This window comes from Ictidomys tridecemlineatus, chromosome 13, assembly GCF_052094955.1.
Source record: "Ictidomys tridecemlineatus isolate mIctTri1 chromosome 13, mIctTri1.hap1, whole genome shotgun sequence".
In the NCBI taxonomy this organism is placed as follows: Eukaryota; Metazoa; Chordata; class Mammalia; order Rodentia; family Sciuridae; genus Ictidomys; species Ictidomys tridecemlineatus.
In genome coordinates, this window is record NC_135489.1 from 58,969,690 (window position 1) to 58,976,448 (window position 6,759).

Here is a 6,759-nt window from a genome sequence, read left to right on the forward strand (position 1 = left end):
TTACCATCCTTCCAAGAAAAGCACAGCATCTCATTTTCTCATACAAATAACCACCCCATAATTTTCATGCCCATCAAAATGAAAGGAATTTTTCCTAGCATCCAGAAATACATACAAGGGCTGTCCAACAGCCCACCAATACCACATAAGAGCATATCGCCAATTTCACTGCACAATACATGAGAACCACAAAAATTGATAAGAAATTTTTATTGCAAAATGTCTTTTGGTCAAATGGCTCTCTTATAATAATTATAATCAAAGAAATATCTTGAAAGAACATATAAGCCTTTCACCCAATGGAAATCCAATTCTCTTAGCTTATACCTGCCCTGTCTGTCACAGATTATCTGCACACTATAAACCCAGCTAGAAATGCACAAGACCCTCCCCTTCTTGGAAACTCCTAGTCCAAAGTTTTGGGAGAAGGTCAGACCTGAAAAGATGCTTGCCAGAAATGTTGACGATGACAGGCATGGTGGTGCACATCTGTAATCCCAGCACCTTCAGAGGGAGGCTGAGGCAGGAGGATCGAGAGTTCAAAGCCAGCCTCAGCAACAGTGGGGAACTAAGAAACTCAGTATGATTCTGTCTCTAAATAAAAGACAAACTAGAGCTGGGGATGTGGCTCAGTGGCCAAGTGCCCCTGAGTTCAATCCCCAGTAACCATAACCTCCCCCCAATAACAGAAAAAGAAATGTTGACCACAACAAAACCCACAAACTACTCTAATCAAGAATTTTAACACATAAACTCTGATCAATTAAGTCTTGTTTAGACTTACTGGACTGGAACCTCTTGGTGACATACATGAATAAGATAAGACATACACAGCCCACAATCCATAAGAGGCTCCTTTTCTGAAACACTAGACAACTGATGCACCCACCTAGGACCATTATATGTTTCTTTGAGCCTACCATCTTCCACTCCATCAGGCCAGCTTGTTGCTAATAAAGCTCATTCAAACTACTTCTCAAGTCATTGACTCTATTGGGGTATAGTGAAAACACACACACACATGATGTAAAATGCTCAACAAAAACTAGCAAATTTTCCCCTGAAATTCTTTTGTATCAAAAATGTATGTGCTAGGGGCTGGGCCTAGGGCTGAGGTTCAGTGGTAGAGCACTTGCCTAGCTTATGTAAGGCACTGGGTTCTATTCTTAGCATCACACAAAAATAAATAAATAAAGGAATTGTGTGCATCTAAAACTGAAAATTATATATATATATATATATATATATATATATATATATATATATATATGCTAGCTTTTAACCATTTCATACACAGTTCTCACAGCCCCTAAATTCATACATATAAACCTAAACATATAAGCCTAAAGCACTCTGAACATACATAAAAAACTCCCACAATCCTGAACACAAACACACATTTGTTTTTTCCTTCCTCAGAATGGAAATGAAAGTAATGAATTTGAGCTGAACAGAAGTAGATTATGTTGGATACTGACATCTGCAACCTGGATCTATTCTCAATGAAGGGACTCTTTTACCAATTTCTGGGAATGCTGCTGGAAACAGCTTTGGCTGTCAGCTCCCTTGACATTTGCATCAGCTATAGAGAGTACTCGCAAGAGCTCTTATCACTTTCTAGGGTGGTTTCATGGATAAATGGGTAATAAAAAGCTGAGCACACCCCTAATGACAATATTAATCCTCCACTGACACATAAGGCTATCTGAGACTGTTTGGGGATCTGGGTCATATTTCAACTTCTCCTCAGCCTGATTATGCTCTCTTTGAATATTACTTTAAACAAAAAAAAATGAACAAACAAACAAAAAACCTGCTTACAAAACTGTCTCAGGGACTGAACTGTAAGGAACTCAACATAAGGCAGCATTCTTTGATTCCTTCAATGATTACTTACTAAGCACCAAGAGAAACTGAAAGACCATCCCTCTTATGGATATTTCATCCCACAGAAGAAAATAGACAATAAACAAATATATGTATTACGGATTCACACATGGAATTTCTGGAGAGAATCAGTAAGCAATTAAAGGACAGGGTCTCTACAGAAAGAAGGGAAGAGCTACAAATATAGGCTTGAGGAAAAGTGCAAATGGAAGAATACATTGCCTGGTACAAAATGATTTCAATTTCTGTGGTTTTCTCTTCACTTGATACCTGAAATCTGAGTTTATGGTGTATATTGATTTTGGGGAGTCCTAGTTACCTAGTGAACCGATATTGTAGACTAACAAACACTGGAAAATTCAGCAATTCAAAGTGATAGGCATTTATCCTCTCAGGCACGGCATCTGAGGGTCAGTATTAGGGATGGCTCTGCCAGACAGCACTCCTTCCCCAGTCTGGCCTCACTCAAGTGATAGGGACATGCAGCTCCAGCAAGGCCATATCCTCCAGCAATCAGCCTCATGATGTCCTCTTGTCAATGATAGAAAAAAAAAAAAAGAGGACTCCAAGCAAGGTAGGTCACACAGCAAGATCAGAGCCAGTATTCTACCTAACTACAAAGTGACCACAATCTTGAGAAATCTCAGGTTGGTTCCTCATGCAGATGCTCCAGAGACATTCCTAACCCTAATTTTCACCTTTTTATTTATTGAGGCTGTTTAACACATGTACATATACACCTGTCGGTTGCATAAATAGATGCTAATGAAACTGAGCAGGGTTCCACAAAAGACCTCCAAAATCAAGAGAATCCCCTTCATATTCAACCCCTGCTTATAAATATTACTTCCCCTGAACATTATAAGCCACCAACCATCTGACTGGGAGGCTACTTGGCCTCTAAGTATGCCCACACTCAGCCTTTCAAGTGTGTACTTTTGCTTTGCAAACAAGCTCTTTCACTTTCCCTAAAATCTGGGCCTTAAATTCTTCTCTGCCAAGAACCCTGAAGGTTTGAGTAGATGATCCTACATTTTTGAAGACATTCTCAAACCCTTCACTGGTGACACATGCACCATCAACACATAGACAAATTACCCATTTCGACCTAAAATAGAAAACCCTAGTACCCTGAATGTTCACATCATTCCTATAACTATACACACACATACACATGCACTAGATACAAACATATAATAGACACATGGTCCATATGCACACTGTGTAAATACTATGGGCACAGATTCCAGAAAACCACCTAGCATACACAAGTTGTCTCACACACCACCCCTAGCCAAGACTGAAGCAAAAGCCTAAAGCTCTAAAATCCCTACAATCTGCTATTCCAAATGCACAACCAGTCTACATGGCTTTTCTATTTCTAAACACACACAAGGAACCTCCCACGATCCCAGAATACTCACCAAATATCCATGAGTTAAAATACTCACATGACCACCAATAGCCTATAGGTTTCAAATACATAAGACCAGACACAAACATCAGGACCACTCTTTCAAGCAACATCACCAGTCTCTCTAAACATTACATTCCAGAATAAACAGAAACAGGACCCTTGAGCCCAAACATACCCAAACACTTTTATGCCTACATACAAAAACACTAATTACACAAGTGTGAGGCCCTGGGCTAAAATCACAGTACCAAAACAATACAGTCAGAAGAGCAAACGCATGTACAAAGGTACAATGACTAATACACACAAAACTCCCACACACTAACACATATACACAAACATTCCCAATATCTGAAATATAAGAGACCTCTCTCAAACACTGCCACATTCCACATCTTCAGAACATAACATAAACCTTATCCCCAAATATTTCCACACACATGTAGACACCCCAGCATTCTCCAAACAAATACACTTTGATATAAAAACCACATTTCTGAAAATAAACTTACATGATTCATCCACCCCATAGATCAATATACATAAAGTAATACACATGCCAAAGACCCAAAATATTCTCTAGCATGCCACTTAAAAATATACATCAAACCACTTATAAATTTAAAAAAATTTTTATTTTTAAAAATAGAAACCAGCTCCTACATCCCCCAAATAGTAAGAAATACTTGTAGCATATTACATTCCTGTAATACGTACAAACATAATTCCCACTTTTTGGCATAAATGCACAAGCCCAGTATTCCATCAGAATCAGACAGCCTTACATCCTAGTTACATACTAGTAAGTCCCCACTTAAAACACATTCCCCCAGAAGATATTCATCAAAACTGCCAGACCCCTCGAATACTTGTTACCCATGTCCCCTGAACAATCTTACTTCACACAACTCAGATCCTAAAACACCCCACAGACACCTGAGGAATGCTAGTAACTACAAATTCAATACACATGTAAATCTCCACAAGCATCAAATAGCTACATATAAATATGCAAATATTCTATTATCTCACACTACCTGCATATACAAAGTCACACCTTTCCAGATATTCACAAAGATATAAATTATCCATCTCCCAAAATGGAGAATAACGTACACTTCACAATTACACATATTCAATTGCCACTCAAGATTAGTCATAGACCTGACCTCACACAAGGAAATACAAAAATCCATAAAACATCAACAAGCAAACCCACAACTATACATGATATCCTGAATAGGCAAACATTCCCACTGCATTTCCCAAAATATACTATATACCCACCAAAAATACACCCAATGATGTTACTTAACATTGCCCATATGCACATGCACATACACATATCTTTTCCAAATAACCCGTGATACAAAGAAAAATTGCAGCATTGGGGGGAGGGGGGACTGCAGAGAACCACAGGTGAAATACTCCAAAGCCAAAATACAAACACCTACACCAAACTCCCTGAGTTTATATGTATTATTTCCCACACCCTCCAAATGTAACCAGTCCTACTCTCTCATTAGAGATACAACTTTCAATAATCCATCCAGACACATACAAATCTCATATTCTCACCAGCCAACTTGAAACATAACTAACCCAAAACTATAAATGCAAATAACACATTAGGAATACCGTCTTCAAAATGGACATGCAACCAAAAATTCATGGCCTCTAAATTTCCACAATCCCCAAGAAGGAAAAAAGTCTGCAATATAGTCAGATGCAACCATGCACCCCACAATTCTTACACAGTAGGCAAAGGCAAAATCAAAACGTATTAGCATCCCCAAAACCAAACTCTGACACCTCAGTGCCAATGAACATTTACAAAAAAGAACACATAACTTTACTCATGTAAAAGATGAGTACCACAAAATTTAATAATAATAAAACATGACTCTATTTATTGTACACTACTTGTGGTCACACTGTTCTCCCATCATCATTCAGGTGATCTGTCCAGAGGCTCGCACCAACAGCTAACCTATGACAGCAAGTCAGTCACGATGTGACCACATGCCACTCAGAAAACTCGGCTCAGTATTTTCCCTTGTGCAAAGTCGCTAAGATCACAGGAAAAGAGCGTCCTTCAGCTAACAACCCAGATGTCAGCTGACAGTGTCCCCAACATTCACAGATTTCACATTGAACAAGAAGATGATCATCACCACTTCCTCTGACATCGACAGGAGCCAAGTCGAGGACCTGCTGACTGAAACCCTGCTTCTCAAGCACCGCACAGGTGCCCTGAAACCCAGGGACCGCACAGGCTGTAAAGGACATGAATGGACGACGCCTCGACAACACACCCCTCACTTCTGGGTCTGGTGCTGATGGTCCGCGTCCTAGGGGAGGCAAGGCAAGCTCCTGGACTGCCCTGGGAGCACAGAACCAGGCAGGGACACACTGGGGACAGGAGAGGTTCGCGGGGGCCAGTACCTCCGGGCCTATGGGACTGAGTCTGGACGCCTCCATGGCAGCCCGGCCAGCCGTTGGGAACCTGCCCTCTGCGATCGCGCCTGCGCCTTGCCCTGCTGGAGCCCTAACGGACGCCAGAGCCCCAACTGACACTGGAGCCCTTGGGTAGCAGCGCGCAAGCGCCAAAGTGCCTCCAGCGGAAGGGCGTGCGCATGCGCGAAGGGTGCAGGGCGGTCTGGAAGCGCAGAACTGCCTGCAAGAAGACCAAGGGAGTCTGAAGGCTTCTGGGTACCAAAGGAAAGGCGGATCCTCGTCCCAGAACCTCTGGGCTGGCCCTCCATTCAGTAAGTGCCATTATCCCCCTGCCACTGCTCCCCTTGGCTCTGCTCCCCTGGGCCCTTCTCTTCTGGGACCTGCTCCCCTGGGCCATGCTCCCCTGGACCCTGTTTCCCGTATGTCCTGCTCCACCAGACCATGCACCCCAGGCCCTGCACCCCATGTGTCCTGCTCCCCCTGGCCCTGCTCCCCTGAGATCTGTACCCCAAGTGTCCTGCTCCCCCTTGCCCTGCTCCCTTGGGCCATGCTCGCTGTGGTCCTGCTGCCCCTGGGCCCTGCTCCCCTAGGCCCTGCTCCACCCTGGGCTCCAATTTCCCTGGGCCTTGCTGCGCCTTGACCTTACACCTCCTAGTCCTGCTTCCCTGTTCCCTGCTCCCTGTGGACCTGCTCCCCCTGGCCTTGCTCCCCTGGGCCCTGCTTCCCTGGGCCCTGCTTCCCCTGGATCTTATCCCCCTGGTATTGCTGTCCCTGAGCCCTTCTCCTCTTGGCCCTTTTCCCCCTATCCCCAATCCCCCTGGTCCTGCTCCCCAGGGGTCCTGATCCTCCTGGCCCTGATCCCATGGTCCTGCTCTCCTTGGGCCCTGCTCCACTTGGTCCTGCTCCCCGTGGCCCTGCTCCTTCTGGCCCTAATCCCTTGGCCCTGCTCCCCCTGGCCCTGCTCCCCAGGTCCCTGCTCTCCTGGTCCCAGGCTTCCC

The 6,759-nt window shown here is 43.7% G+C and overlaps 1 long non-coding RNA gene across 1 annotated transcript in view; it reads right to left on the reverse strand.

Moving 5' to 3' along the window:
- The window catches only part of LOC144370134 (uncharacterized), a 28,567-nt gene extending 22,693 nt beyond the window's left edge, over nt 1–5,874 (reverse strand). The window contains exon 1 of the long non-coding RNA XR_013430074.1: nt 5,750–5,874. This is a non-coding gene — a long non-coding RNA (uncharacterized LOC144370134). The remainder of the gene's footprint in view (nt 1–5,749) is intronic.
- Nucleotides 5,875–6,759: the final 885 nt, after the last annotated feature.